Raw genomic sequence first — 12,106 nt, 5'->3', positions numbered from 1 at the left:
AGAATCTCATCCTTTTTTATGGCTAAGTCATAGTCCAGTGTGTGTGTATGTGTGTGTGTGTGTGTGTGTGTGTGTATACCACTTCTTACCCATTTGTATATTAATAGATATGCTTTCACATCTTTGCTGCTTAAGTAGTGCTGCAGTAAACATACATATGTATTTTTTTCAAATTAGTGTTTTCATTTTATTTGGGAAAATACCCAGCAGTGTAATTACTATGTTGTATGGTGTATCTATTTTTAATTTGTTGAGGAAACTCCATCATCTTTTTCACAGTGGCTAGACCAATGTACATTTCTACCAACAGTTCACAAAGTTCCTTTTTCTCCACATCCTCACCTACAAGTGTTATTTCTCATCATTCTGATCTTAGCCATTCTAACTGGGGTAAGGTGACATCCCACTGTGGTTTGGATTTGTGTTTACCTGGTGATTAGTGATGTTGAGCTCCTTTTCATGTGTCTGTTGGCCATCTGTTCTATCTTTTTAAAAAAAAAAATGTCTATTCAGGTCCTCTGCCTATTTTTTAATCCGATTGTTTTGTTGGTGCTGAGTTGTAGAGTTTCTTTATATATTTTGGATATTAACCCCTTAGTGGATATAGCATTTTCAGATATATTCTCCCATTCAGTAGGTTATCTTTTTTGTTTTGTTGATGGTTTCCTTTGCTATGCAGAAGCTTTTTACTTTCATGCAGTCCCAGTAGTTTCTGTTTGCTTTGCTTTCCCTTGAATGAGGAGACATTTCTAGAAAAGTATTGCTACAGATAGTATCAATTACAGATAGAGAAATTACTGCCCTAAAAAAGTCCTAGTACTTTTATGGTTTCAGGTCTCCCATTTGGGTCTTTAATCCATTTTGGGTTTATTTTTGTGTATGGTGTTAGAAACTGGTCGAGTTTCATTCTTTTGCATGTAACTGACAGGTTTTCCCAACCCTATTTGTTGAAGAGACTGTCTTTTCCTCATTGTATACTCTTGCCTCCTTTGTCATGGATTAATTGACCATATAATTGTAAGTTTACTTCTGTAGTCTCTGTTCTATTGATCTAGGTGTCTATTTTTGTGTCAGTACCACACTGTTTTGATTTCTACTGCTTTGTAGTATATCTTGAAGTCTAGTATTGTGGTATCTCCAGCTTTGCCCTTTTTTTTCTCAAGGTTGCTTTGGCTATTCAGAGTTTTGTGTGGTTCCATACGAAATTGAGTGTTATTTATTTTAGTTTTCTGAAAAATGCTATTGCTATTTTGATAGGAAATTCTTTGAATCTGTGGATTGCTTTGAGTTGTATGGATATTTAAACAATATTTGTTTCCCAATCCATGAGCATGGAGTATCTTTCCATTTGTTTTTGTCATCTTCAAATTCTTTCATCAGCGTTTTATAGTTTTTGAAATATCAGTCTTACAACCCTTTGGCTAAGTTTATTCCTAGGTATTTTATTCATTTTGGTGCCATCATAAATGGTGTTGTTTTTAAAATTTCTCGTTCTGCTATAGTGTATAGAAACACTACCAGTTTCTGGGTAGTAATTTTGTATCCTGCCACATTACTCAATTTGTTTACTATTTTTAGTAGTTTTTTTTTGTTTGTTTTTTTTGTGTGTGAAGTCTTTAGGATATTTTGTATATAGTATTATGTCTTCTTCAAATAGTTACTGTTTAAATTATTCTTTACCAATATGGATTCCTTTTATTTCTTTTTCTTGTATGATTCCTGTTGCTAAGACTCCCAGTACTATATTGAATAAAATTGGTGAGAGTGGACATCCTTGTCTTGTTCCTGACCTTAGAGGGAAAGCTCTCAATTTTCCACCTTGGAGTGTGATGTTAATGGGTTTTTCATGTATGGCATTTATAATGTTGAAGTATGTTTCCTCTAAACCTTCTTTGTTGGGGGTTTTTATTATGAATGGATGTTGTATTTTGTTAAATGTTTTTTTCTGCATCTATTGAGATGATTGTATGATTCTTTTACTCATTTTGTTGATGTATATGATGTTGATTGATTTGTGAATACTGACCTATTCTGGAATAAATCTATCCTGATGGTGCTGAATGATCTTAATGTATTATTGTGTAAAGTTTGCTAATATTTTGTTGAGAATTTTTGCATCAGTGTTCATCGTAGATATTGGTCTATAGTTTTCTTTCTGTTGTTGTTGCTGCTGCTGTTTGGGGGCTTTGTCTGGTTTTAACATTAAATAAGATAATGCTGGCCTCAGAATGAATTTGGAAGCTTCCCATCCTCTTCTATTTTTTTGCAATAGTTTGAGTAGAGTAGGTATTAACTATTTAAATGACTGAAAGTATTCACTTTTTAATCCATTTAGTCCTGGACTCTTGTTTTTTTGGTAGTTTTTTGATTACCAATTCAATTTCATTGATTGTAAATTGGTCTGTTCATATTTTCTATTTCTTCTTAGCTCAGTGTTGAATGACTGTATGTTTCTCAAACTTTATCCTTTTTTTCTAGATTGTCCAGTTTGTTGGCATATAATTTTTCATAATATCCTCTTACAAACCTTTGTATTTCTGTGGTGTCAGTTGTTTCTCCTCTCTCATTTCTGATTTTATTTGTCTGGGTCCTTTGTATTTTTTATTGATGAATCTGGCTAAGGGTTTGTCAAATTTGTTTATTTTTTCAAACAAACTTCTGTTTTTATTGATTTTCTCTATTCTTTTAGTCTTTATATCATTTGTCCTACTATGATTTTTATTATTTCCTGTCTTCTACTAATCATGGGCCTGCTCTTTTTCTAGTTCTTTTAGGTGTAAACTTAGATTATTTATTTGAACTTTTCTTATTTCTTGAGGTAGGTATGTATCCCTATACACTTCCCTCTTAGAACTGCTTTTGCTCTGTCTCAAAGATTTTAGGCCATTATATTTTCATTTTGTCTTCATGTATTTTTAAAATGTATTTCTTGATAGCTTTGTTGACCCATGGTTTGTTCAGTATCATGTTGTTTAATCTTCACATGTTTGTGTTTATCCTTTTTTTGTGTGATTTATTTCTAGTTTAATACTGTTGTGATCGGAAAAAAAAATGCACGGTATGATTTCAATCTTAAATTTATGAATCCTGTTTTATGGCCTAACATGTGATCTATACTGGAGAATGTTCCATGTGTACTTGAAAAGAATGTGTATTCTGGTTTTAGTTTTTGAATGGAATGTTCTTTATATATATATTTTATGTCCATCAAATCCAATGTGCTTTTCAAAAACATTGTTTCCTGATTTTCTGTCTGTATGATCTATCCCTTGATGTAAGTCAGACATAAAAGTCTGCTATTATTGTATTACCATTAATTTCTCTTTGCGTCTAATAATATTTGCTTTATGTATTTAGGTGTTTCAGTGTAAGGTGCATAGATATTTACAATGGTTATATCTTCTGTTTGGATTGATCCCTTTATCATTTTGTAATGACTTTCTTTGTCTCTTGTTACAGCCTTAGTTTTAAAGTCTATTTTGTCTGATATAAGTATTGCTACCCCAGGTTTTTTGGTTTTTTTTCACTTCTATTTTCATGGATATATTTATGGATCCTTTCCCTTTCAGTCTGTATATGTCTTTGGTATGAGTTCAGTCTCTTGTAGGCAACATATAGATGGGTCTTATTTTGAAATCCATTCCACCATAGTGTGTCTTTTCATTGGAGGATTTACTCCATTTACATTCAAAGTAATTTTTGGTAGATATGTACTTACTGCCATTTAAAAACTTTGTTTTCTGGTTGTTTTTTATAATATTTCTTTGCTCCTTTATGCTTCTCTTACTCTATTTTTGTTGATAAGCTTCTATAAGTTTCTGTAAGCTTCTATAGTGTTTGTTTTTCTTTCTCTTTACCTTATATATGTAATAGAGGCTTTGGGTTTGTGGTTACATGAGGTTCATTTATAACATTCTATGTAAACAGCAGTCTAGTCGATGGTCATTTTGGTTCAAACAGATTCTTAAAAAAAAACTTTGTTTTCACCTTCTTTAAGCTTTTTACTCCTTTTTCCACATTTTGTGTACATGTTGTCATATTTTACATCTTCTTATTCATAATATGGACTATGTCTAATTATAGACTTTTTTTTTTCCACTTAAAGGTCCTTAACATTTCTCATAAGATTAGTTTAGTGGTAATCAAATCATTTACCTGGGAAACTTTTTATCTCACCTTCAAACCTGAATGATAATCTTGCTGGGTAGAGAACTCCTAGTTGCAGGTTTTTTTCTTTTCAGCACTTTGCATATGTCCTCTCACTCTTTTCTGACCTACACAGTTTCTGCTGAAAATTTAGCTGATATAGCCTTATAGGTTTTTCCTATCAGGTAAATTGTAGGTAGATTTTGTTTCTCTCTTGCTGATTTTAACATTCTCTCTCTTTAATCTTTGGCATTTACTTATATATGACATGGTATGGCCCTCCTAGGGTTCATCTTGTTTGGAACTGCCTGTAATTTTTGGACTTGGATGTCTATTTCCTTTCCTACAATAGGGAAGTTTTCAGTTATTTCTTCAAACAAGTTTTCTACACCTTTCTCTCTTTTCTTCTCCTTCTGGGACCCTACAATGTGAATGTTTGTTCACTTTATGTTGTCCAAGAGATCTCTTACCCTCATTAAAAAAATATTTTCTCTTTTTGCTGTTCAGCTTGAGGGCTTTCCATTACCCTGTCTTCCAGGCCACAGATACATTCTTCTGCATCCTCTGATCCGTTGATTGCCTGTAGTTTGTTTTGTATTTCAGTCATTATATTCTTCAACTCTGATTGGTTCTTTTTAATATGTTCTATGTCATTTTTCAAAGTCCCACTGAGATCCTTAACTCTTTTTCCAGCCCAGTAAATATCTTTACAATCACTACTTGAAATTCTTTATCGGACATATTGCTTATCTCTGTTTCATTTAGTTCTTTTTCTGAGGATTTTTCTTGCTCTTTCTTTGGGGAATAATCCTGTCTCCCCATTTTGCTGACTTTCTCTGTGTGTTTCTTTTGATTAGCCAGAATGGCTACTTCTAAATTTGAAAAAGTGGTCTTGTTCATTGAGTCCTCCATGGAGACTGTGTTTGCTTGGTGACTTTTGATGGGTACTGGAGCTGTGGCTGTATTTACTCGTAAACCACAGATTTCTATATGAAGCAAAAAATAATAAAATAAAATTAAAATAATAAAAGAAACAATAAGGAAAAATAAGTAAAAAGAAAAACAAAAAAAAACAACAAAAGTTAAAAGATAACAGGACAAGTTTTAAAAATATTTATTTCAGGGGCGCCTGGGTGGCGCAGTCGGTTAAGCGTCTGACTTCAGCCAGGTCACGATCTCGCGGTCCGTGAGTTCGAGCCCCGCGTCAGGCTCTGGGCTGATGGCTCGGAGCCTGGAGCCTGTTTCCGGTTCTGTGTCTCCCTCTCTCTCTGCCCCTCCCCCGTTCATGCTCTGTCTCTCTCTGTCCCAAAAATAAATAAAAAAGGTTGAAAAAAAAATATTTATTTCAAATAAGTATTTATTTAAAATAAATGCACTGGGGCACCTGGGTGGTTGAGAATCGGAGTTCAGCTCAGGTCATGATCTCACAGTTCATGAGTTTGAGCCCTCATCAGTAGGCTTGCTGCTCTCAAAAATAAATAAATATTTAAAAAATAGAAAAATAAAATGCATAGAATTAATTTTTTTAATTAAAAAAAGAAAAAAGTGAAACAAGAAATACTCCATGGCTTATTTTCTGTGCCCCAGCACCACAAGTCTGATGTGGGCTTGCCAACCTAGGGCTCACTGAGGTTGTAAGCTTACTGTGATCTGGAACCTTTTGTGGTCTGGGCTTTAAAGGTAAGGGGGAAGAGTGTGTCCCCACAGCTCTTTTGGTCCTTTTTTAAACCATGTTGTTTTCTTTTTCTCTGTCCCAGTGTGACCAAGGTTGATGTGGGCTTGGGAATTCTGGTCTAGCTGAGCATAGAAATTCCTTGTGAGGACCAGGCCTTCCACTTATGGTGTTTGGACCTGCCTGTTATGACATCCATGCTTTTCTCCAGCCTTGGCTTTAAGGAACAGGGAAAAAGAATGTTGCCACCACTTCTTGGTCCTTCTAAGCTCCAGCTTTTTTTCTTTATCCCAGTCTGACCGGCATTGGTCGGGGCTTGTGGACCCTGTGCTGGCTGAGGTGGCATGCTCACGGTGACAAGAGCTCCCCATTGTAGTGTCCGGACCCTGCTCTGGATTAGGCTCTTAAGATGGAAAGGGCACATAAAACATATATTTCTCCAGTCTCTCTGACCTGGACAGTGTTCCAGCAGCTTCTTTGCCCCTTGGCAGAGTCCTAGTATGATCTCTGTCATATGCTAATTGCTTTTTTAAACCATGGCTTTTTTTTTTCCCTCTATGGACAGGAAGAATCTGTTTTCCCTCTTCCAGTGCTCTCTCTCACAGCACTGCTGTTCACAGTGTTCATGGGGGCTTCGTTATCATGTGTTCATCTCTCTTGCCATTCTGTCTTTGGTTGTTCAGTAGCTGTTCAGTCACTCCTCAGTCTTTCTTCAGGAGGAACTGTTAAAGTATTAATAGGTGTAATTAAGGGTTCTGTGGAGGAGGTGAGTTCCAGGTCTTCCTATGCTGCCATCGTGGACCAGAACTCCCTTATTTTTTTTTTTTTATTATTGCTTGACTTAATTATTTTTCCTTCTTATCACCTTTTACATGCATTTTATAGAGTATCTTTTTCTATCCTACTAAAGATACCTGTGGTAGATAAAAAAAAAAAAATGGTCACAAATTCTTTGCCATTTCTTCCATTGAGAAATTCAGACTATTTCACTTCTCCTTGGATCTAGTTGGTCTTGTGACTAGTTTTTACTAATAGAAAACAGTGGAAGAGATGCTGTGTGATTTCTGAGTCAGAGTTTTAAGAGATCTGCATCTTCTGCCTTTATAACTTAGAATATTTCCATCTAGAACCACCATGCTATGAAGAACCCAAATAAGTTGAAGAAGAGGTCATTTGAGAGGAGGAAAGGCATGCTGTCTAGCCCAAGCTAAGCCCCAAGCCTACAGCCAACGACTTTTAGCCATGTCATTCCGCTATCTTGAATGTTTTAGCCCCACTGAAGCCTCCAGTTGAATATAGTCACAGACAACACTGTGTGAAACAGAAAAATAGATAGCTGCTCCCAGTCAACCTAAAAATCATAACACTCTTTGTCTTAAGCCAAATTTTGGGCTAGTTTGCTAGGTGACAATAGGCAAAAAAAGATACGTATGGTTTTCTAAATCTTTATTTCTTGTCATAGAATATTTTCTTCTCTTGTGTCACTGTTCAACCTTTAAAGTGTTACCTTTTTTTGCCGATTCAATAGTGTATTTTCCCCACTGGTACCCAAGTGTGAGTGTGTGTGAAAATATGCACCTGTGCAGCCATAATCATAATTTAATCCTTAAATAATACTTAATGATTTATAAAAACAATACCTTTAGGTTACAGCATCTCACTACCGGTTTCTACTTCTCTGTTTCTACTTTTCTTAATGTTAGAAAGTTAAATATTTGAAAATCAGCTTAGTGAGCGTGAGTATAGTGGGTACAATGTTTTATGAATACTTTGGAGTTTTTCTGGAGGTAGAGAATGACAGACTCTGAAATGAAGAGTGAGAATAGGTGACAGACATATTATCTTTTTATATTCTTTGACTAGATGAGTCTGTTCTGTTTCATTATACCAAGCATGGGTATGCCTCCATTTTTGTTGTTATTGGAAATCCGGTTCGAAATTTCTTCCATATCCTAGTTACCCGTACTTAATAGGAATTGTATCTTTATAGATGTGTTGGTGTTTAACCAGGAGCTGCCAGTCAGGCAACATTTAAAGGGTGGGGGAATTGTGAAATTTTATATATCATCTATCAATCAACATCTCTGCCCCTGGTTTTGAGTACAGAGCTCCTAAATATCTTAGAATTTCCTGGGTGTGAGTAGTGTCTTTTGTTTTAATGAGACGACTCTTAGTGGGTTCCTGGATAGTTTCAGGATGGGGGCTGACCACCACAAAGTCCATGTCATGATTTGAAACTTGGAACTGCCAGACCCACTCCTGTTCTCTGAGAAAGGAGTGGAGCTGGAGATTGAGTTAATGATTAATAATGCCTACATGATGAAGTCTCCATACAATTCCCAAAAGTATGGGTTTTGGTGTGTTTCTAGGTTGGCAAACACATTTATGGGTGGGAGGAGGGTGGTACCCCATCTCCATAGCAATATAAGGCCCTACTCTGGGGTCCTTTCCAGACCTTACCCTATGTATCTATTTCTTAATCTGGCTATTCATTTATATTCATTATTATATAGTAAACCTTTAAATATAAGTAAATACTTCCCTGAGTTCTGTGAGATGTTCTATCAAATGACGGAATCTGAGGATGGGGCCATGGGAACTTGGATTCACAAGTGGTAACTGAGGTGGAATTAGAGAGATAGTCTTGTGAGACCTTAATCTGTGGCATCTCCACCCACTCCAGTTTGTATCAGAATTGAATTGATGTGTTGAACACCAGCTTGTGTCATAGATAATTGCTTGATTGTGTGTGTGCATGGATGGTGAGGGGAGAGGATCCACACATTTGGTATCAAAATGTTGTGAGTAAAGTGACAGTAAAGGAAAAGTAGTGAATTCTGCCTGTACACAGGAATTCATAATAATCTTTCCTAAATCTAGCCATTAAATATACAATTCCACTCAAACTATTGAAAATCTAATTTTCAAATAAATTCATTTGATTTGAATCATTTAGATTTTTCATTGATGTCGGTATATTTTAAGGGTAACTAATAGCAATGCCAGTGTTTCTTACTGAATTGATATACAAGCAGAAGAATAATTTATTAGAACAACAATGAAATAGAGTTTGGGAACTTTTTACAGATACTGGGAAAAGAAGGCCTATACGGACATTTTATTGAAACATAACAAGATAATGAGTGTAGTTTGACCCAAAGGTAATAGATTTCACGATTAAAATATTAGAAGTGATTTTTCAAAACCTGGGTATGGAATATATATGCATTAATTAGTTATTTCAGTCCTCAAATAGACGGTCTATTTGTGAGTATGCTTGTGCATTTATGAATAAATGAAATGAGGATACAACAGAATATAACATATTTCATCGTTTATAGAAAAATCTATTTCTGAACTTGTATAATAATTATACAAGGTATATTCTATTTTCAAAATACTCTCACATATGTGATATATACTACAAAAGAAACTACAAAAATGTACAGAGTACTTTCAGCCTAAGACGATTTGCCAGCAATGTTATCCTCACTTGAAAGGGCAACTAGGCCTTGGCTTAATAAGACTTTGAACCTCCTCTGTCTTAAATCTCTTCTAATAATATTAAATTATCACACTGAACCAACAAAATGCACCATATCATTAATACCAGATAGAATTTTCCAGGACATCCTTTACAGTCACCAAACACAAGCTCTAACAGCTTTTCCAGGGATAATTCTAAGCCCACATCGTAAGAGGGTGCTTGACTGTAAGCCAGGAACAGTTGTAATATGACATTTTTTTTTTTTATCGATACCGTTGTGTATCTTACTAATGTTCAAGAGCAACCTTCAGCTACTTCTTTCTTGCCACCTACACATTCTTTCCTAGTGTCTGTCGCCATGTCAATTATATTTTGTTCACGGGAGATGAGCCACCCATTTTATTATTTCCTTCATTACATTTTATTACAAGTTCATTATATAAAGGATCATTGCGAGGTTTTATTTGTAGGAGTAGGGAGATGGAACTGTAGCAGCTGTACTCTTGAGGCATATACGAGTGGACCATTTCCTACCACATTATCCGGTGTGATTCCGATACTAATCAGCTCTTCTAATTCAGATTCTACTTTTCTAGATCTTTCTAATTTACTCGAATTTCCCTGCATCCAACTTTCTCTTCCTATACAGATAGACACATTTAGGTACAAATTACAGACGGACATTCACATAATCAATAATTTATTCATATAAAATTACAGAAAGATGCACTTACCATTTTTTTTATGAGAAGATGTGTATACGTAAAAGAAAAAAAATATTCATGTCAGCAGTCAGGAAATATATTCTCATGAGTGTTTCACCGTATCATAATGAAATTAAAAATCAATGAAATACAGTTTTAGTATCACTTCCTATGATGACTTTCACAAATAATTAAATGTGAAATCACAATGTTTGGTATTGGCCTTTTTAGTCAATGGCATGAAAGGCCATTGACAGCCTGGAGTTTGTTATCTACTTAATTTATCTATTCATTGTATATAATTTTTTACCTTCAAAACATGCAATATTTTAGACAGTGTTTACTTTCTAAATAATGTGTTATTCCTCCACATCATTGTTTCCTGGGGACAGTTTGAAGCAAAATTACAAAGTCTGATACCCGCAGAATATTTTTCAGGGGGTTTCTAAAAATCTACCTTTAATTGTAGAGTCTGGCATTGCCCCAAGGAGCTCTTGATAAGTTGATAAGCAGGCAGTGGGGGAGGGAGGGAGGAGTATCCTGGAATACCAGCATGTTTGAAGATAAAAGGACATTCTTTGCAAGTCAAATGAAGATCACCTGTTTACAATTTTATTTTTACTTCACCAAAGATGATTGAGAGCTTTTGTAAATATAAAACAAGGGGGGAAAGCTTCCATTTAACCTTCAGTGTCAAACAATAAAAGGGGCATTATCTATAAATAGGTCCTTCTGTGTCTCTTATCATTTGAAATGTGCTAAAATAAAGACATAATAGCATTGATGTTAGCAGTAGCAAAAGACACAGCCTTTCCTTTTTAAAGTTAATTCACTATAAGGTTCAGATATTTTTGTTTTACTAAACTATAGCTGGACTTTGGGAATTGTGTATCTTACTGCCCTTTGTATGTATGTGTATGTGGAGTGTCTTCCTCCCTTTATTCTTTATTTGGACAGTGTAAGCAGTTTGCAATATTTTCTTATGGCATGCTTATGTCTGAGAAGTAACCCTTTGCATTTTATGTAGGGTCATCTCCTATAAGCAAACAGTAACATGTATGCTGAGCACCATTTGACTTACTACCCATTTCATTTAAAGTATTTTTCTGTGTAGTTGGGGAGATCAAGCTTTGAGACATACAGTTTAGTGACAGAACAAGGATGCATAAAAAGGGATGACAGTGAGAAATAATCATAAAATCCTAATACTGAAGGTTTGTTTATTTTTTGAGAGAGAGAGAGGGAGAGAGAGAGGGCAAGCTAGGGAGGGGTAAAGAGAGAGAAAGAATCCCAAGCAGGTTCAGCACTGTCAGCACAGAGCCCAACGTGGGGCTCAAACTCACAAACTGTGAGATCACATCCTGAGCCAAAACCAAGAGTCACATGCTGAACTGAGTCACCCAGGCACGCCATAATACTGAAGGTTTCTTGGTGGTATTTCAAAAGGAAATCTCCTCAAAATCTTATTCACAAATAGTTCTTCAGCCTCTGCTTGAACATTTCAAGAATCTTAATATTTTCCATGCCAGTATTTTCCTTACTGGGGTCACACTAACAATAGAATTTCCCTTTTATTAAAGCAATCTTTAATATAAGTAACACTAATTTCCCCTATAAGGAGTATTAATATGCTTATCAATGCTAATCAAATTTATTTATCCCATTTACTTTCACTGATTAAATTTTCAAGATAGATGTGCCCAAACTCAGTCATTCTATTTTATTACTACAATAAAGTTAAAGAACATTTTGGGAAAAATAAAATATTATTCTACTACCTGAAGTTATTTTATTCTTGTGTATTATTTTTCCTTTTATGCTAGAAAAAAAAAGTTTTGTAAGTTCTCCCACTTCCTCCTAATCCTTTGTTATATAGACATAAAGAATATATATAACCTTTTTCCTCATGTAAACCTGCAAATATTTAGGTAACATCGTTCTATTCCTTGGATGATAACTTTATCTAAGTTAATGGTATTAGGTGACAATTAGAGATTAGTCAATTGTGATTTCAGAGCCCTTCATGTTCCTGGTCAATCAATTATAAACATATCATTCAAAAGGGAAATAGTGTCTAAACATGACTCCGAGACTATA

Source organism: Panthera uncia, chromosome C2 (assembly GCF_023721935.1).
Source record: "Panthera uncia isolate 11264 chromosome C2, Puncia_PCG_1.0, whole genome shotgun sequence".
Taxonomy (NCBI): Eukaryota; Metazoa; Chordata; class Mammalia; order Carnivora; family Felidae; genus Panthera; species Panthera uncia.
The sequence above is the reverse complement of the archived record's forward strand: the minus strand, read 5'-3'. Positions refer to the sequence as shown.